Source organism: Psammomys obesus, unplaced genomic scaffold (genome assembly GCF_907164565.1).
Source record: "Psammomys obesus unplaced genomic scaffold, mPsaObe1.curated_primary_1811, whole genome shotgun sequence".
NCBI lineage: Eukaryota > Metazoa > Chordata > Mammalia > Rodentia > Muridae > Psammomys > Psammomys obesus.
In genome coordinates, this window is record NW_026596091.1 from 10,253,911 (window position 1) to 10,275,343 (window position 21,433).

The 21,433-nt window shown below is 47.1% G+C and overlaps 1 protein-coding gene across 2 annotated transcripts in view; it reads right to left on the reverse strand.

Moving 5' to 3' along the window:
* Positions 1 to 21,412, reverse strand: part of Elk3 (ETS transcription factor ELK3) — a 61,673-nt gene extending 40,261 nt beyond the window's left edge. For both annotated transcript variants that reach the window (XR_008722556.1, XM_055627969.1), the window contains exon 1: positions 21,076 to 21,412. The gene's annotated coding sequence lies outside the window, so the exon portion shown is untranslated. The remainder of the gene's footprint in view (positions 1 to 21,075) is intronic.
* Positions 21,413 to 21,433: the final 21 nt, after the last annotated feature.

The window sequence follows — 21,433 nt, forward strand, 5'->3', positions numbered from 1 at the left end:
ATATATATATATATATATATATATATATATATATATATATATATATAGTGTTTTGGGGGCGCATATGCACAGTGTAGCGTAAGAGCACATGAATGGAAGTCTGCGGAAGCCTCACGCAGTCGGTTCTCAGGGATAGAACTCAAGACTCCAGGCTTGCCAGCAAGCACCTCGTCTTACCAGCTCACTGAAACCCTCTGTGCACTTCCCTGTTACACCACATCATTCAGCATTAGGGGGCACCCTGCTCTCACAGGATGGGCTGCTCCAGCTTGAGCTCACCCCCAGCTGCTGCCTGCACAGCCCTTCCTTCTGGGGACAGTTTCCACCACTGCCAGAGCTGACCCTGACCAGGGTGAGTTCAGAAGCCCCTGAGCTCACCAGCCCTCTCCAGGGCCTCCTTTCACTTTGGAAGGTCCAGGCTAGATCTTTTGGGGGGTGGGTGGGAGGGGTGGAGTACAGTCAGATCGCTTTGTCCAATACTGGCGAGAGGTGTGCAGAAATGACAACCTTTACACACATTAACATAGCGACGGAGTTGACAACCGCACAGAGGAGCCTAAAACCTCAACCCAGCCATCCCACTATGAGGCGCGCAGACAGTCGAAACAGCATCAGTATATTAAAGAGACACCTGCGCTTCTGTGTATGTAACAGCCTTAGTCAGCACAGTCGAGACCTGGAACCAAGCACCGGTGTCAATCAACAGATGGGCGACAGGTTAGACGGGTTACATGCATCATGGAATGCTATTTGGTCACTGAAAAGGTAAAACTTCATCAAGGACCTGGAGGGAATCATGCTGGGTGGATGGATAAGCCAGCTTCAGAGAGCCCAGGACAGCACACTTCACACCACTACTTGAGACTGTAGTCTGGGGAAGCCTGCCTCAAAGAAGCGGAGCACAGAAGAATAGTTATCAGAGCCCCAGGGAAAACAGCGGGGGGCGGGGGATCCTCAGTTGGAACAGTCACAACAGACAGGATGAATAATTCCCGGCTCTGCAGCACAGCAGAGCAGCTAGGCTAACTAACGTACTGCATGTTTCCATTATTCAGATTTTTGATGCCATAACATCTACCTAATGTCCCTGGCCTCTGGGGGAGGAGAGGGCGGTGAACGTTTGTGTACTGATGCTCGTTTGATTGTTACACAGTATACAAGTGTCAAAATACCATGCCACCCCTCATAAATACATACAGTTACCATGCCAATTAAGTGATTAACAAAATAACACAATAAAATGGCTTCTCAAATTGGAAACCCCTCCTTTAAAGAGCCAGGAAGCAGACCGGTACCCTGGCGGTGTTGACAACTGACCCTTTTTCATTTCACGTTCTACTGTCGTCTCCCTTGTGTAAAAGGCAAAGCTGGGTAGAACAGGCTCGGGACAGGCAGCTCCTGAAGGATGATAGGAAATTCAGAAGCAAAAGCCAATCCTCTCCCAGCCTATTCAAATCAGCGCCAGCTTCGCATGTGGCAGATGGTGTTTGCCGAAACCTGTCCACAACTCACTAAGCAAAGCAAAACAACACAGGGCCAGCACAACACCCAATGGCCTGACACCCCAATTTCCATCCCCAAGATCCCCACAGTGAACGGAGAAAACTGACTCCAACAAATTGCCCTCTGACCCCACATGCATGCTGTGACATGCATTCCCAGATACACACATACACACACACACACACCTACACACAGGGAATAAATATTGTAAAAAAATAAATTGCAAGCTATGATACTGAGTAAAATCAATGTAGATTATTTTAAATAAGATGTATATATGCTATACTTGACTGAAAACATCACTTTACATTCTTTAGCTCTTGCTTCCTTCCTTTGCTTTCTTCTCCTTTCTTTATCTCTCTCTCTTTTTTAAGTATCTACCATGCCAAGATGCTGTCTGCTTATTTGGAACACATCAGTAAACAAAAGGACTACGTCCTTATTGAGCACACATTGCCAGTGGAAGAGACAGGCTGTGAACAACAAAACGCACGATGAATTAAAATACTGTCTGTCGGAAGGCAGGGGCTCTGGAAAATCACTGAAGTTGGATGAGGGGACATGGGGAGGAACGCGTGCAGACTGGGGTAGGGGTGTAGGGGTCACAGAAGGTCTTGCTGAGACGGTGAAAATGAAGAAACTTCTTTGTTAGAAAAATGGGAGTTTCAAACAAGGATAAAAAAATCACAGTTGCCAGACAGATACACAATAAACACAGGCCAAAGACATTCTTTTACTCGCTAATCGGCAAGGGAAACTAGGTAGATGTTATAACGGCACCAAAAATCTGACTAATGGAGCATTTACAGACCAAGATGAATAAGCAAATGGAGACAAAAATGGGGGTGGTGGCAATGAAGCACTTTAGGACAGAGCTGAGGGTCTATGCACAGGAATTATTTCATAGCCAGCTCTTTACAATGAACAAAACTGTAAATTAGCTTCCATCAAAACCAGAATGGCACAGGTCAGAGTGTCTTCCCTGGAACCTAGAGGCTGCACAGCTTTACCGGAGCGGGGTTCTTTCATACGGCTTGAAGATGCCGGTGAAGGGCTACTCTTGCACACGGGGAAGGCTACCCGGTAGGTAACGAGATTCAGGAGCATCTTTGGGTCCAACTATGAGCACCTGCTCTACCTGCCTGTAGGACTTTGGGGGCGTCACATCCCCTTTCTGCACACGTATGTAAAGTGGGGGTGATGGTGGTGGAACTGATGGTGACAAAGAAAAATACCTGCCTCGCAGGATTATTGTTAAATATTACAAAGTCGCTAAATATTACAAAGACTCTCTGTGGTCCGTAGCAAGGACTACTTAAACACTAGCTGCCGTAAGGAAAGCTTTCACCGACGAAGCTGTGACATCAGATGGCCTCCACCCAGCTCGAGGGCCTTGTTCAGATACTGCAGGTACTTTGGTTTCTGTCGTTAAGACAGTGGCGTCCACACAACCACTGAAACCGGATGAGCGTTCAGCTACACTGTGCCCGTTGGCTTACAAGGAGACTGGGCATGTAAATCTATACATTGTTAGGGCTATGGTCTCGTATCCTTGCGGACACCACCCGCATCCATCCTTCCCCTCTGGCATAAGCTAACTCCTGAGGCCTCCCAGTTGGCAGTTCAGCGGAGAGCGCCCCCTGCTGTTGACGCTGCCCCGGGAAAGCTTCGGCTCCCCTGGAGCTTGGGTTCCTGGAGACGGCCAGGAGTCAAACGGACGAGAGCAGTGGAGTCGGGGGTAGGAGGCGCCAAACAGAGCAAAGAGGTGGTTGGGGGCACGGGACAAGAGTTGGCGCTGTCGGAGAGGGGCGTCTTTGTATACTCCAAGTGAATGATTTCTGCCTGTGTTTCCAACACTCAGCTTTTTAAAAATGTAAACACGAAATGGTTTCTATTGTTAATTATTCTCTATTACTTTAAAAAAAAAAAAAAAAAGCAAAAAACAAAAACACCTAGGTGAAAGATTGAACAAACTGGCCACTCTCGCTTTCAACCCACATACACCAAGGGGAGACTGCTTACCTGAGAGATGGCCTTTGGGCTTCCTGGTCCCATCCCACGCCCCCGCCTCCTCCTCGTAAATGTAGGGCCTCTGGACAGAGGGCGCTCCACCTCCCCTCTGCCACAAGGTGGCGCCAGATGCCCTCCTGTGAGCTGGCTGCAGACTCCTCACCCAGAGCCAGAGGTTTGAGCTGCCATTCTTAGAAATCCAAAAGGTCACTCGCTTGTTCTTTCATTTTATTTTTTTCCCCTACTGACTGACATATGGCGCTTCTCTTTGCACGTTGTCAGCTTTGTTTCTGCAATTGTACAGAGGCAGCAGCTGAGCGGGTAAAGAGATGCTCTTCGATTTTTCTCTTCTTTATTTTTTGCTAAGTAGAAACAGGGTCTCACTAAGTAGCCCCAGCTGTCCTGAAACTCACAGAGATCCACCTGCCTCTGTCTCCTGAGTGCTGGGATTAAAGGTGTGAGCCACCACACCTGCTTACACATGGAAACTAAAGAAATGAGCCAAGAAAATAAAAAAAACAGGAGCTGAAGAAAAGAAGGGGCACTCCTGCGTGAGGGACACACAGAGGAGCTCAGTAAGCTCGCTGTTTTGTTGTTGTTGTTGTTAAAATGTGTGGATTCAGAAATGAGAGAGAACCTGAGCTCTTGCTGACATTTCTCCAGGGGGGCAGCTTCTTGTCCAGTGAGGAAAGGGTTCAGTGGCACAAACCCACCGAAATCAAGGGACAGGAAAACATCATGTTTTCTGGCCAGAACTCATGACAAGTAACTTTAAGGTGGCAAGAAAGGGTAAGTTGATAAACACACAGACACACAACACCTACAGAATTCTAAAGTCTTTGTCTTAGCAGTGGTTCTCAGCCTTCCTTCCTGCCACCTTTTAATACTGTTCTTCATGCTGTGGTGACCCAGCCATGAAATTATTTTGTTGCTACTTTGTAACTGTAATTTTGCTAATGTTGTGTATTGTAATGTAAATATGTCTTCTGATGGCCTTAAGAGACCCCTGTGTAAGTAAGGGTCATTCAACCTCCCCATGGGGGTCCTGACCCACAGGTTGAGAACCACTGATGGGCATTTTTTTTTTCTTTTTCTGAGATGAGCCTAAGATTATTACAATTTATTTTCAAGAAACATTTTATTTTCTGTCTGTTACAAATGACAGGCTGACTGTCACTAGAGAGAAACAAATGGATGAAGTCAAAGGGTCCGTATTCCCCCAGACTTCTTCCCAAGGGATAGTCAATGTCTGGGTTTTCATTTGTTCTGTAAATAACCTATAGATTATTCGTGGTTTTAAAAGGAAGGAGGGAACAGGAGAGGAGGGCATTGCTCCCCTAGTATTTACCCTCTAGACTACACAAGACAGTTTGCCATGTTTTAAAAATCATTCTTCCCTCTGAGGAGAAAATTTTCAGGAGGAATTACTGACAGCCACTGTCATAACAGAATTGCAACTCGCTTCGTACAGGAACTGTCCGACTCTCCTGGAACTATGTCATCTGTAGCTAAATCAGAAGTAACTCAGTTTGGCTTGCTGGTGGCTCACACACAAAGGTATTTTCTTGGGAAAACTAAATGGATAGCCACACTGCCTCCATTGGGACAGTGTCATTGGGACATTCCACTTCCTCCAGCATCCGAAAATTCATCCACTTTCCATCCCACCCCAGCAGGGCACAACCCAGCCCTATCTTACCCAACCTTTTCAGAGCTCTCTAGACGGCCTCACACGGGTCCTGTTTGATCTCTAATACGACAACACCCCAAAGACTTTTACCGTACAATTTGTTCCTTCGGGGCCTGGAGAAGAGGTAGGCCATCTGGAGGAAGCACACACCTTCCATGTCCCTCAGAGAGGCAAGTCTAACTGGGATAGCCCAGGGAATGCTCAAGATGGTATCCCGTGTGCTGTCAGACTGTGGCAAAGCTTGTACGCTGCCGTCATCTCTGCCTCGTCCTCGTCGGAAGCAAGGCTTCCACAAACAGGCTGAGTGTTCTCAGCCGGCATTTCATTAGCATCTCCCCAACAAATCCAGCACAGCCAAAGCCGAAAAACAGACACTCACCGAACAGGTGTGCAATGAGCCCAATTTTTTTGTATCTTAATTTCTTTCTAGCAGGATTGAAGTATTTTGGCTTCACAGATGCTTAATAGAAGGGAAAGATCTTAGATGTGTAACAATCGCCTTCTTGGGAGCGATATGGTGTTAGCCAGCTCCAGTGTCTTCTGCTCACACCAGCCCTGCGTGCACCATTCCTACCGCTCTCCAGGTCGCCATCCACACAAACAGTGCGTGCAAGGTACTTTCAACACACAGACCTCCACTTACTCTCCCTTTGAAAACATCAGACCACAATGTCATGGGGGCAGCTCAGATCAAAGATCAAAGAAAGAAAGCAACTAGGTTTCCCAACGGAGGCTGCAGGCACTTGGGCTGTCCACATCTGTCTATCAATAAGGCCAGGAGACAGAGTGAGAAACCATGGCACTTGGGGGGAAATCATGCCAGGTAACCAACTGCACTAACAAAGCAGCCCGTGTCCTGAAAGACGAGTCGGCTGTAAAACACAGAGGTTCCTGAGTGGTCGGTACAGCTGCCCCACCCCCACCCCCACCCCAGGGACCTAGACCATGTTTTTCTTTTAAACAGAAGGGCTGTTCCTTTCCAGACGCTTTTGGATGAAAACCTGAACGTTTGCTTTCTATGCGATTGTTTTCATTGTCCAGGCTCTTCGCATGAGCCTTATTTCTGGCTTGGAGGCACAGCCCCCATCGGAGAGTTCTCATGCCTGCAAACACTCCGTTTCCTCTTCTTCTACAGGTTGCAGGCAGGAAACTGGAAAATGGGCCACAGGAAGCCTGGCCTCCCACATCTGCCGCACTTTGTAACTGCAGCTCTGGTTTCATTCCGTTTATGCGCCAGCTCTATATTAATCCTCCACAGGACGCCAAGAGGACGGCGAAGCTGCTCTCTGAAAGAGCACCCATGTGCCCCCAGCCGAGAGCTCTCCTGTGAGATTCTGGCTTCTCCCCAGTAACTAATCCCACGGGTTCAGCCGAGTCTCCAGTGGAAAGTCAGGACGACTTCGTAACACCACACACAACAGAAGTCATTCTGGATAGATAGATTTACAAGCTGCCTGCTGAATTTCAACTTGCCAGGCTCTGATGCAAAACAGGAGAGGAAGCTGTAAATACACCCCACCACAGCCAGGCCCACGGTGAGGCTCGGATTTAATGGTCACTTATGCAAAAGCATTTACGGTTAGTGAACTGAGCGCGAGTCTCAGGTTTACACTCTCAGCCCCTCTCACCATGAAGTCACGACGTGCTAGAAAGACCCAGGAGTAGCTGCTCCCAAGTCCAGGTCCCTAATCACAAGGCACACTGTCACACTACAGCGGCAATTCTCAGCATGTGGGTCGCTTTCGCCAAGGTCACCCAAGACCACGGAAAACGCAAATATTTATGTTGTGATTCATAACAGCAGCAAAAATAGTTAGGAAGTAGCAGCAAAAATGGTTTCATCATTGGGGGTCACCACAACATGAGGAACTGTATCAAGGGTTGCAGAATTAGGAAGGCTGAGAACCGTCGGACTAAAGGCTTGTTTCCTACACCTCTCCGCTGCCAAGACGGTAGTTAGCCTAAAGACAAAGTGGTGTTCTCAGCAGAATGAAGTCATGAAGTGTCCTTCGTTTCCAATCTCACCACTCTGTCACTCCAGGTACTCCAACTGGGTTCTGTCTGTGAGAGTCTGAGCCGGGCACGGGGGGGGGGGGGGGGTGTTCTGTGACATGGAAGCAGAGGCAGGTGGATCTCTGTGAGGTTCAGCCTGGTCTACAGAGTGAGCTCTGGGACAGCCCATGCTACACAAGAGATCCTGTCTCAAAGAAATGAAAATGAAAACAAAAATAAAAGGAATCTGAGCCATTCTGTCACCATTTCTTCTGGCCAATTTCCTCAGTGAACAGAGACAAAAATAAACATACATACAGATAAATAGATAGGGAAGGGACAGAGAGACAGAGACAGGGAGAAAGACATGCCAGGTTCACCCAATGTGATTTTTTTTTCTTCTCTTTTTTTCTTTTTCTGTGTTTTGTTTGTTTTCTGTTTTTTTTGAGACAGGGTTTCTCTGTGTAGCCTTGGCTGTCCTGGACCTGCTTTGTAGACCAGGCTGGCCTTGACTCACGGAGATCTGCCTGCCTCTGCCTCCTCGAATGCTGGGATTAAAGGTGTGTGCCACCACATTAGGCTCTAACAACACTCTATATCTGTGTATTTCACAAATCTTAGCTGAAAAGGCAAACTTTCCCCCAGATTTCTAGCTTATAATATTAATAAATTCACATTGAGAGTCAGGATGTAAAAGCCCTTGTGCCTATCCTGCCTTTGAGTTATATGATCTGAGACAAGGGTGCTGATAACTCTCCTTCAGACACCTAAAGAAGGCAGAGGCAACGTGAAATGTTTGTTTGTTTGTTTTTACGATAGAATGTATTTTGCAAGTAAAAAGTATATAATTCAGGTTGAGCACGTGAGTAAATGTTAGAGCACTCCTAGCACACTTGATTAAATAATTAACTCCTAGCACCATGGGTTAAATCCCCCACAAATAGAAACCACAAATAGAAACAAAGTAGCAATGTACAGTCTTTCGAGTAAGAGGAGACTAACAGATTTAGCCTCAAAGACCCCTTAACAAAGAGGTGTTCTGACATCTGTGCTTGACTTACGGTTAGGAAGGGTTTATTCCCTTAGACACCCAAAGACGGTTCACACACACACACACACACACAGACAGAGAGAGAGAGAGAGAGAGAATATCAAACTAAAGGCAATCTGCCACACCACTTCTGGGAGATGGAAAACTGGAAACTTTCAGATAAACTTGAAAGCTTTACTGTGCTGAAGGGGTAGCTGGCAGAAGTAAAATACAAGCCCGGCGAGCTGAGAACACCTCTGCAAGGCACAAAGTGATGGTGGTTTTTCCACATCCCGAAACCGAGCTTCTTCCCGCCGGAGCATCCTCCAGCTCTCCCATTGTGTTGCAACTGTAAAACCTTTCTAAATCAGGACTTCCTCCTATTATGCTGCAGGGGCGTCTTTCTGGGAAGGGGGAAGCTCCCAGGCAAAAGGTAGGAATTCCTGCGGCACCACCCAGTGGAAACATGGGGGGGCGAGGGGGGGTGTGCAAACTGAAACATTCAGTAAGAGAAAAGTAGTCTTGTCAGCTACTCCAGATGAAAGGCTGGGCATGGAGTCCCCAAACTGTTCCTTCTCCATCCATAGCACTCTGCTTACATCTCTCTTAGATCGTCTGCCCTCTCTTGCTCCTGTGCACACACACTGGCTGGGGAGAGAAGCATGGTACAAGCCCTGGAAGGAAGGAGTCCCTCATGGGGTTGTGAGCAGCCTCACAATCCCTTCCTGTCTAAGGGACCCCAAAGGGATTCTGGGCAAGGGAAGTCTGCACAGCTGGGCTGGACATCCTAGATCTGATGCAGGGACAGCCAGGCATTTCCTGGCAGAGAGGTACCCGCCATCTGAGTGCCTTCCTCTTCTGGCGAGCTGCACCTGGTCTGGCCTCCTTTGACATCTACATTTGGAGATTCATGGGGACGGTTACAGGCCCTCCACTTTCTCCTGGGTCCTGTCTCCATATGAACATGACTACCGCTGTCGTTCCGAGGCCACCGTGGGTGTCACCGCCACCACCAAGGCCCAGCTTTTCATCAGGATCTGCTCCTCAAGCATGTGCCAAATTAGTCTACAGTGCTCTGGGGAACTGGATCCTTTGAGATTCCTCCACAGAAGCCTGGGCAAAGGGCAAAGGCCATGTTTACCAGGGAAGATTAGAACCTTCTTGTGTTTGCCACAATAGCAAAGAGTCCACCTTTCTCTGTCTGTCTGTCTGTCTCTTTCTTTCTCTCCCTCTCTCTCTCACACACACACATCATACTACAACCACCACCACCACTACCATCACCATCATCATCAATGGAATAACAACAAGCCTGTCTCAGGCAGATATCAGCCCTCCTAGAATAGCAACCTTTCTCTCTCCCGGGACTAACTCCATGGCAGCTATTTGATATCTCTTGGTTCTTAATGGTACATCGATTAAAAAGGTAAAGCAAAAGAAATCGGCTGGCTGATCTCGTCTTTGCTTAGAAGGAGATGAAAATGTTTCTATATAACTCCTTGGAACTACTGATATTCCCCAGGGAGCCAGTGGTATCATAGTTCTATTGCTTTTGCTTACACAAAACACTTGCCAGAGTCAAGACTGAAGCAGGCGGAGCCTACACTAGCAGGTCTCTGGTGTTGCTTTGCATTGTGTGCTGCTGGAGACATCGAGTTCAGGTTTTTGGGAACATAGGGAACTCCTCACACAGTGGTTTACCTGTGCCAGGAGCCAGCTGCTTGCAGAATCTAGGCCGTGATCATTCAGCTTTGGTATCTTTCTCAAAGCGAAGATCTGTCATAGTTCAGGAAATGCAAACGCTTGGACTTCAGACTGGTCTGTGCGGATTCTCTTTGGCAGCGGGGCTAGAGTCTTCAGTGTGCTGTCGCCTGCTCACGTGGTGAACATGTGTGGAGGTTTGGTGGCATCTGAAATAGGAAGGTGGCAACCGGCCCCACCAGCTTGGCTGACTCACACTCGTGTTGCTCTTGTATTTTCTTGCATGGACATCAAGTCTCAAGTCTAGCCAGATGTGACCTGATTATTGTGTCACATGCAGAGGGTTCCTTCCAACGGTACAGAAGTTCTAACGAGGCGCTTTTTAACCTGAAGTGAAAGCCCAGTGGCACTGGGGTAAAAGTAAGCCAGAGGCCACTCAGCTCTTCATGGATGTCTATTTAAAACGACACCTGGCACAGGGACAAACAGCAGAAGTGAAAAAGGACAGTGAGTGGGACACATTTAAAATAACTTGGTATTCCTGGTAGACACTGTTTTGTTTGTTTGGCTTTTGGTTTTCAAGACAGGGTTTCTCTGCATAGCCCTGGCTGCCCTGGAACTCACTCTGTAGACCAGCCTGGCCTCAACACGGAGATCTACCTGCCTCTGCCTTTTGAGTGCTGGGATTAGAGGTGTGCGCCACACTGCCTGGCAGGTAGCCACTGTTTATTTCTTAAGAAGACTGTTGCAAAATACAGTGTGTAATTTCGAAACTGAAGTCTTCTCTAATGGCTTAGTCTTAAAACCTTTCAAAAGGGCTGGAGAGATGGCTCAGAGGTTAAGAGCACTTTCTGCTCTTCCAGAGGTCCTGAGTTTAATTCCCAGCAACCATGGTGGCTCACAACCATCTATAATGAGATCTGGTGTCCTCTTCTGGCCTGCAGGTGTACATGCAGGCTGAATAGTGTATGCATAATTAATTGATTGATTGATTGATTGATTGATTAAACTATAAAAATAATAAATGTTGTCTTTTAAAAAACTTTCAAAAATTAATGATCAAAATTCATTATGCAAACAGTGTTGCAGCCAGTTCACTCACATCTCAAGAATGTCGCTGCACAAAGGTCACGCAAAGCACCCCATGAAGGAGATGACACCAGTGTCAAGCATGGACCCTCCTCCCCAAGCCTTGAACTCCTATGAAGGGATCTGCCATCCGTGGAATTGGCCCTTCTGAAATCCCACATACAACTTGATGCTGTTTCTTTTTTCAGCATGAATATATTAGCTATAAAAAATAGTCATTTCTGAATTTAGATTATGTCATCCTTCCTCAAGGAAATTATTCTTTTTACAAGTGAAATATTCTAATCCTACAGCAAATTTATAATCCTCTACAAAACTATCTTAAGGTTTCTCTGTGTGTGTGTGTGTGTGTGTGTGTGAGAGAGAGAGAGAGAGAGAGAGAGAGAGATGTACAAGTGTTGGAGTACGTATGCATACGGAGGCCAGAGGGCAAGCTCAGACGTCATTCTCAGGAGCATCCATCTCCTGGACTGAGGACTAAGCCGACAGTGGACCCCAGAGACTGGCCTGTCTCTGCCTCCCCTGCACTGGGATTACAAGCAAGCACAGCCATACCCAGTCTTTTTGACCTGGGACCCAGGGATTGAATCAGGTCCTTTTGGTTGCAAGGCAAACACTTTACCTATTGAACCATTCCCCCAGGGTAGTTTCTGTTCTTTTAAGAACAAAATTCTAGGCCTATTTTTGTTGTTGTTGCTATCATTTTGTCACAATGTTCTTTTTGAGACAGGGTCTCATATAGCACAGGATGGCCTTGAAATAACTACATAGCCAAGGATGACCCAGAATCTCTGATCCTCCTGCCTTCACTTTTGGGGCACTGGGATGACGGACCTGAGCTACCAACCCTGGTTAATGCGGTGCTGGAAGGCAGGCATTCCCCCAGTGGTCCTATACCCCAACCCAAACCTCGACCTTCTGAGAACCACAGAACACTTGTGTCATCCCATTTGATTCAGGCATCTTGGTGATTAAAAAAACTAATTTTAAGATGATTTCAGTATTACGTATGTTATTCTAATTACCTACATACTGTGAAGTTGGCAACAGGAAAGTGATGGATTAAGTGAATTCAGCAAAACCTAGGGATACTAAGCGGCTGGCTGAGCACTGTGTTTGCCTCAAGCATCACAGATGAAGTGCATCCGCCCAAGGCCATCTCTACAGGCACCAGGTATGCGGTCCAGGTGTGAGCACTTACTTCTGCCCAGGAGCACTTGACGATACCGTTCTAAAATACATTTTCTTAAAGAGACAGAAGGAAGAGGGGTGGGGGAAAGAGACAGAGACAGAGAGACCCTAATATCCTCTGCTCTAAAGAGCTTCTGATGGTGAAGCCTGGAGAACAGAGATGGACGCTGGCAGAAATCACTTCCTTAGCAATGCCCTGGAGTACCGGGTTCTAAGAGTTCAAGTCCAAGACAATACAAGGAAACAGAGTCAGCGCATCTTCTGGCTTCACAAGTGCCGGGTGCCATCTTCAGCTGTTCATAATGGGACCTGCTGCCACTACCAGGAGTCCACGCTTTCTTCTTTCCTGAAAATTACAGCGTAAATCCAGGCACTCGCCTGACTTCCTGTATTGAAACAATGATTCTTCCGGTTGGAGAAGCGCAGTAAACAACACTCCAGTTCGCACCACCCTCGCGTCCCACAGCGGCAGGCTTTCTCCCTCCGTGGACGCGCTATTTCGCTCACTTTCTCTGATGTTACATCCCAGGTTCTCCTACGCTCAAGCGTCTCTCCAGCAGCCACTGCAAACACACATGCACATCCCCTTCCAGCCCAATCTCTTTCATTTTTTAAAATAAATGCCAATCGAGGAGCCCTTATATTTCAGCCTCAAAAGGCAAATCTTTCAGAGTCGAATAAGAGGAAGCCTACTAGAATGGTGTTTTTTTTTCGTTTGTTGAACTTTTTGTTTTTTGTTTTGTTTCGAGAAACGACAGCCTCGGCTGTCCTGGACTTTATAGATGAGGCTGGCCTTGAACTAACGGAGATCTGCCTGCCTCTGCCTGCCTGAGTACTGGGATTAAAGGAATGCGCCACCACGCCCAGCTTCAGGGAGATATTCTCAACAGAGTTAGACAGTCATCCAATACCAAGAACCTCTTTCCTTGGGTGAGCACTGTACTCTGAGTGCTGGTGACATTATTTTGAGGATGACAAGCCACAGTGTGGCAGTGCAATCTCTCTATCAATTCATACATGTACTAGGGAACCAGCCCTTGAACCTTGTTTTGCTGTTGTTTTGATCACTTTTTTCTGATAATTAATATCAGAGTAGCAGGGCTGGGGAGAGGGGTATCTGCTTGATCATACATTCTGCTTAAGCCTTTGACCCCAACAAAGGGCTCCTTGGCAAAACCCGGGTGAAGCTCATCGGTATAATTAATCGTCCTCCATCAAAAAAAACAAGCTGGTGTTTAGCCACCTCTTCTCTTCCTTCAAACCCCAGCAGAAGCATCACTGATTTCAAATGGTTACAGACAACCACTACCTGTGCACCCGTTCCAGGTGAAGGAAGACTGGAACCGATGAACATGGAGGGACTCAAAACGGATTATCCAGGGCAACCACCAGAAATGGGTCAACAGAAACCTTCCACAGAGAACTATGGCATCTTCAGAGTCGGTGGATTCTGACGGGAGAGAGATTTACAGGAAACTAGCTATCCTCAGTCTAACACTGATCCCAAAAGCAGAGCGGAGTTTATCTCAATATTAACAAATGAACCCGATTTCTCAACCTACACTTTTCTCAGAAATTTGAAATTAAACTATTAATTCAGCTGCACACTTTCTAGTCGAGGACTGGGCGTGTGCACAGCAAGGCCCCTTATCAAGCCCAAGCCACACTGATAAGACTTCTTCCCTTCGCTTTGTTTTTAATTCACCAAGTGCCAGGTGGTGTACGAAGCGCAGGGGTGGACACAGGATGAGAAAAACAGATGTGGGCCCAAAGCGAGTTCCTGGCCGGATGGGCACCACAGATGTGGAACGAATCATGCCACACACACGTGCAAACGTCCCTCACTCTCTGAAGCTAGCTGGGTCAAGGGTCTGCACAGCATTTTGTCACATAAACTTGGATAAGGGGTATTAATAGGTAGTTAGGAATAACAGCCAGTCTCCAGAAACATACACCTAAAACCGCCCAGCTCCTGGGTTCAGACTGCAAGAATCTGAGTAATGAGGAAACCTGGGACTAAAACTCTAGGGAGAGGGCTCAGGGAGGCCCAGGGGAAGGCTGAGAGCAAGCACAGCCTTCCCCAGGCAGTTGACAGGTAACTGAGAGAAAGCAGAAGAAAGAGGGAAGAAAGGCCAATGGAGAGAGGGGCAAAACATCACGTTTTCATTCATAAGCAGAACCCTGATTTGAGAGACAGAAAAGAAAGCAGAAGAGGAAGTATTTAGGAAGGCCAGTTGAGGGGAAGAGGAGGGAGGAAGGGTAGAAAGGGGATCATTAGAGGGTACAGTGGTACATGCGAATGAATATGACATGGTGAAACCCACCACTCTGTATACAAAAAAAAACAAAAACAAAAACAAAAAAACAGGAAAATTAAGTTTATTTTAAAAATAAAAATAAAGGATGACTATTGATTGCAGTCCTCTGAAGAACAGGTTCCCAGGGGAACGCATTTACAAAGGCCCAATGGTGGGGGTTCAGCAAGCACTAGAGAAACAGAGGGGAGGACCACCTGTTGACGTGACTGGCCACATCAACAGCATGCAGCTGCAGTGCCCAGTCCTGCTCTTCACCCTGAGCTGGATCCACCGGAAGGATTGGGTGAGGGGCCAAAGCAACGCAGGCTGATGAGAGCTTGCAGAGCTCTTGATGCTGCCAGGGTCTGGGGACAGGAGGGGATAAAGAAGGTGGACAGTAGAGAGAGAGAATGGAGGGAAGCAGGGCCTTTGGGTCCTCCTTATTTAAAAAGGGCCAAGAGAAATCCAAAGAGAAACTTAAATTGCCACATTTGTTGCTAAGCTGGCAGCAAAAATTCTAATCACACTTCCACAAGATCAAGTGTGTCCTCCGAAAAACACCATAGGACTTGGGATGTGACAATCAAGCCCCTCCATTGCCATCCACCCAGGGAAACTGAGGTACAGAATGATCACATAACGTCCTCTCAACCCAGTTAGTTTTAAAGCAATACTTTTTTTTTCTATAACACTGGTAAATTTTTATTTTACATCAAATAAACTAGAAGAAATTTCCCCCCTTTTCCTGTATAATGAGGAAATCTGCATAGCCTAATGATTCACGTTTAACTATACAATTAAGAAACAGGACTGCAGTATTTTACAAAGGCGTTCTGTGGTTTGAAGAATTGGCTTGGTAGAATCATGAAACTGTCCCCCACTGGAATAAAAAACTAGCAATACTCAGGGAATATTCTGAAGTGATGGAAATATAAATATTCTTCATTGAGAGAAGATAGAAGATGTATACAATTATGCTTAAGATCTGTGTGTTTGGGCGGATGTAAGCTAATGACTTTTTTTGTTCGGTTTGTTTTGTTTGCTTGAGACAGGGTCTCACTATGCAGTCCAGGCTGACCTCAGACTCACAGAGATCAGCTTGCCTCCATGGCCCAAAAGACGGCGGCCAAGGTGCACACTACCATGCCCTAACATGCAATGCGTGTTCTCCTTATGTTAGGGTGGAAAATGATGTCAAGGGCCTTGTGTTGGTTTTTCTGTTTTGTTCTGTTTTTTCTATTGCTGAAAGCCCTAACCTAACCAGTCTTGACAAAATACACCCAGATATTTGTATTTTTACCCACCCCATGATTCCTATCAGATTCGTGGCTAAATGAGACCACCTTAGCTCCAGTAGCTTTAAAGTTACTAAAAGCCTTTGAGTTACTTTGAGTGTGTGAGTAAATTCATTTCAGTTTGACTCAGCTTCAAAGATGTTATTACAACCAGTCAGCTTGATTACTTTTAAAACTATGCAAGTAAAACTTTCAGCTAAGTTATAAATGAATTCTATTTAACTTTTAAAGTAGTTTAGTAATTCTTCCCAGAAAATGTAAATTACTACATATCAGTAAAGTGGCCAGAGTTCATTCCTAGTGACAATTCAACCCAAATTGGCTGAAGTGACCACTGCAAAGTTTATTCTAAAACTGCTGACATTTGTGTGAATTTCCAGGAATGAGTACAAGGGTATTTTAATTCCGATTGTGGAAAAGAATCACAGAGAGTCAAATATTTGAAGAGCAGTTACCTAAAAGGCAGAATAAGCTGCCATCTTTGAAGGCCTTCAGGATTTGTTAACAGAAAACTAAACACACACAGGGGTAATTTAATTTGCCAGCATTATGCTCTCTTTGGCAAAAACTAGAGTTATCGTGGTATCATTGTCATGGTTTCAATCAAAAGCTGAATGACCTCAATTCAAACTTGCCATGGGCATCAGTGATATCGAGCTATTAAAAAATTAAAAATAAGAATAAATTTAAAACACCAAAGTTTAGGAAGTGAGGAGACAGCAACGTATCCTCTGCATGGACACACCCCCCCCCAGCTGGACCATCCCAAGGTGTTGTTTTCAGTTAACCCCCATTCCTCCCTCCTCCAGCACTCTGTTCTGGTAGTGTGCCCTCACTTCCTGTTATCACAGCTCGACACTCTACCGCAAATCATGACTCAGACTGAAATCATAGAGAAACTCATCAAAATCCCAAATTTCACAGCACATAGGAACCCAGTCTTTCAAGAGGGCAGCATACTCTTAAGATATTACAGATGACAAAACACAAACCAGTTCATTAGAAACAGTGTCATCCTCAATAAACACAAGCTCAATGTCTGACAACTTGAGTCTCAGTACTCATCATTAAAATGTACTCTGTGGGATGTGATGGGAAAATAAGCTATTTTTTGAAAGTATGACATGACCCCAAATAAAACCTCATGAGCACACATGCTCCCATGCATCTATGGACACAACACACATTTTAAAAGACTACAAAAACATACAACAAAATGTCAGCAGCAGGGTTTCTGAAGATGTTTATTATTGTCGTTGTGGCTTTCTGTGTTTTCCTAGGGTAATTTGTGATATTCTTCACAACCAAGAAAAACAGAAAAAGTAACCTCTAGAAGGTATCTTTTGACTGGTGTGGTTCCAGCCTGTTCTAAATCAACCTGAAAAAAGCCAAGTGGAGCTATGACAACTAATATATGGAAAATGTCTGCCCGGAACATGTAAGGCTGTTTGCTGAATGTGAGGGCCTTCATGGCACTCATGAAGACAAGTGAGTGAAAGCAGGCTGAGGAAGGAGCCGCCAGGGCAGAATAAAGACAGAGAGCCCTTTGCTTTTTATGCGTGCAAGATGAGGAGCCCGAGGTCTGGGAAGGAGCGAGAACTATGTCATTGCCTAGGCATGTTAAGCACCCAAAGTATCTACGAGTAAGGAGCAACTCATCTTTACAAAAGGCTACTCCAGGAAGTGACATTCATGGAGTAGTAGTTTTTTAATTAAGTAGTAATTTTTTAATTAAGTGCTTTGAGCTTGTCAGTAGGTTATGTTTTGTAACATCTGACAACACTGTCTACTGTTTGGTAGCACAGAATACACAAAGTCCAGGATCTGATCGCTGACACGGAATATTTATACACACTGCCTGGAAGTCCCTTAAAACCAATTTCAGGAAAAGATTTAAGTTCCCAAAAAGTTATGACAAACATAAATTTTAATGCATGACCTCAGGGTTGCAGTTACTGTATATTAGCAGTTTTGAATTAATTGGTTTCTTACAGAAGACAAAGGGGGAGGTTTTAAGTAAGTGCTTAGGTGTCTTCAAAATTCAAGTGGGGCTGGTGAACACCCCTGCACTCCCCACCCAAATACTGCCCTTCCCACCTCAAAGGCATCAGTACCGGCTGTGTGAAGACTCGGTGCCCAGGGAGGTTCAAAAATTCAGCTCATGCAAGCTCTACCCTCACACTGTCAGTATCTGTCATTCTGTGGCACAGAAATTAGACAGGAGGGGCAAGGGAGGAAGAGAGAGAGACAGACAGACATAAAAAGTATTTTGCCCAGATGTAAAGGACAACTGAAAGCTTTGTTGAATGCATGCCTGTGAGAGCTTTCATCGTCTTCCCCACTAAGGAGAACTGCTGGCTGTGCGCACTCCTGAGAGGTAGGCGTGGCACACTTTCTATGGAGAGCTGCCCTGGACGTTGTTGGTTCTTCTCAGTGGAGGACAGTAGCACTCCTGCAGGAAGCAAAACTCTTCCTGGTCAAAAAGCTCAGAAGCAGATCTTAGGCATCTTCAACAGCTTGGACTCTCATGTCCTCCTGATTAGAATGGTGGTTCTCAACTTGTGGGTTGAGGTGTTTGGGGGTGGGGAGTCACATAACAGATATCCTGCATATCAGATATTTACATGATGATTCATAACAGTCACAACTACAGTTATGAAGCACTAATGAAAATAATGTTGTGGTTGGGGTCACCACAACAGGAGGAACTGTATTAAAGGGTCGCAGCATTAGGAAGACTGAGAACCAGTGGTTCAGAAGAAAGTGTTCACAGCCTCAACCTCAGGGAACCCTTCCTGCAGGACCATGCTAGCTAGCGCTTGGAAGGCTTCCCCATCGGCTAGAGTTTTGTTGTCTGACTGGACACTGAGCACCAATGGCTTTCTGACCACCCACTTAGCACTAGGAAAGGTGTGAGGGACATCTTGAAATCCATCCCCACTGACTCACACGGGGTGGGCTGGCAGGGGTGGTTTTAGGACACATTTGCCTAAAGAGAAGTCTTGGCAATCCCTTGGAAGTCCTCAAGAGAGGCAGCACGTGCTTGTCTCTAAGAAAGGAGACCTGGGCCTCTAATGGGGTTCTCTAGAATTCTTTGCCCTTTTTAGTAGCTCAACAAATTTCTAGTCAACATTTAAAGACAAGAACAAAGAAAGCAGGAGAAGAAAGAGAAAGAAAAAAAAAAGAAAGGAAGAAAGAGCAAGAAGACTTGAGCTATATTTGGCATCGAAGAGCTATCACTTCTCAGGCTCTGGGGGTTTTTCAAGCAGACCCATTACTGGAAGATCTCACCACACTTATGGACAGTCTCCTTAACTGTCTGACCCACACACTTTCCTCACACAATCTGTAACTTTATAATCCTCATAAATTCAAACCCATAACTGACCTTTTCCAAATAAATGTGTGGAGAAAGGGGAAAGAGACCAGAGAATATTTTTTTTGGGGGGGGGGCGGGGCCATAAGGTTCAGAAATCGATTTAGGTTCATTAATAGATTCCTGGAACATGGTAGGTTTCCCACCCCGACCCAGACCTCCCCCCCCCCAAGGCCGAGGCACAGATGGGAGAGGACAGTCAGGCATGTGTGTTTGTGTAAGAGTTGATTGGACAACAGAGAACAAAACAGAACCCACATACACAAGGGCACAGAGGAAAAGCGTGTTCGTCTGTGAACCAAAATGGCCAAAGGAACTTCCAAGTTTTTTTGCGACTGTGCCCTGGAAAGACTCGCGGGCGGAGAAGGCACCTCTTAGTCAATAAGGCTGTGACTCGCCTCCCTCTGCAGCTCCAGCTTCGCAGGCGGACAGTGGCTCGCACAAAACCCCTCCTGTGCGGAGCAGCGGAAACTCCCAATGAGATTAGTCGGTGTGTGTGTGTGCAGACATTACTTAGCAATGACTAAAGGGGCTCTCTCTTCCTGCAGCAGCCAGTGGAAAATTCAAGGAACATTTTTCCCCCTGCAGCAGCAGAATCCCTTTAACCCTCTCCCCAGCCAACTCCGAAAACAACCCGGCCTCCCACCACCCCTAGCTGCCCCCACCTCCGGGAGAGGACCGCAGGGAATTACAGGCCGGCCAGGGGCTTTCGAAACGGGGAGGGCGGGAGGGGGGCCGGCGAGGAAGGGGCGGGGGGCCCCCGAACACTACAAAGGAAACTGTAAAAGGCACAAATACATAAACCTGAGAAGCAGCAAGCCACAGTTTCTTTGTGAGCTCCTCAGTGAGTCATTTTCAAGATGCTGTCTGCAGCCAGTTTCAAAGCGGAAGCGCACGGCAATTAGTCTTGCCGTTTCCAGACAAGCCAGAAACTCTCCCGACACTCGTTTTTTTTTTTTTTTTCCTTCTAAAAAGCCCCTTTTGCAGTTTCTGAAATAGCCTTTCTTGCTTCCACCCCCACCCGCTGCGTAACTGCAGCTGATCCTCGGAACGATTCGGTTCAGAAAACGCAACAAAACAGAGACCATTTAATTTTTTTTTTTTTTTTTTTTTTTTTTTTTAGCTCCTGCTCCCAATTCAATCCCCCTCCTCCTACAAAAAAGAAAAAAAAAAAAAGGAAGGAAAAAAGTTCCAGTAACATTACAGGACGGCAAGTAGTTGGAACTTGGAGCTGAAAGCTGAAAGCTCATCCCTGGCCCGCCCCATCTCCCAAGCCCGAATCTGGACGGGCAGCCTCGGCCGGCTTTTAAAGTCCGTTGGACTGGGCGTGCGCCTGGGGCGGTGACCTGGGCGGGGGGTCACCTGCCGAGCGGGAGCGGACGCTGCCCCGGGCCTCGCATCTCCGCGGCCCGCGTCCTCCGGCCCCTCTCCAGCCCGGCTCGGGGTCTGAACACCGGCGCCCTGGTGCCCGTCCCGTGGGCATCCGGACGGCAGCCTCGGCGGGAGGTCAGCCCGCCAGTCACCATCCCCAGTCCCGAGCCCAGAGCCTCGCACGCCAGCCGCAGGGGTGCGGGAGCCTGCGCGCCCCCACGTCCCCTCCCCGGGCTTCGCAGCGCAGCCCCGGGCCGGCGCACGGGCTCCCGCAGCGGCGGCGGCGGCGGCGGTGACGGCGCGCAGCATCCTCCCCGCAGGGACGCACCCTCACCCTCATCCTCCCCCACCACAGCCCACAGTCAGCCCCACAGCTCCCACCGCCCCACCCCCAACAGCCGAAGAAAAGAAAGAAGGAGGAAAGAAAAAAACAAAACAAAACAAAACCAAAAAAAAAAAAACCCCAAAAACTACCCAGAAGAAAACTTTGCAACCAACCCGAGCAACAGGCAAACAGTCCTGCGACCTACCCAGATGTGGGGGAGCGTTTGGGAGTCTTCTTGGGGAGATTTCTAGGAGGACCCGGGCGAAAGCCCCCGACTTTCCATGCTGACAGGCGTCTGCAGACGGTCTGTTGCTCTTGTAATGAGATCCTTATTTCCCCCCCTTTTTTTTCTTTCTCTCGCTCCTCTCTTTTTTTTTCCCCCTCTGGTGTGTGTGAGAGCAGGAAGTTGGAGCAGTCAGGCCGAGCCTGCTCACTTCCTTTACTGCATTATTCCCCAGGCGGTGTGCAGTCTGTGTAAACAGGCTTTTCCGCCCCGCGCCGCGCGCCCGGGCCGCGGCTGTGTGCCGGGGCTGCCCGCCCAGACCCGCGCATACCCCGGCGCC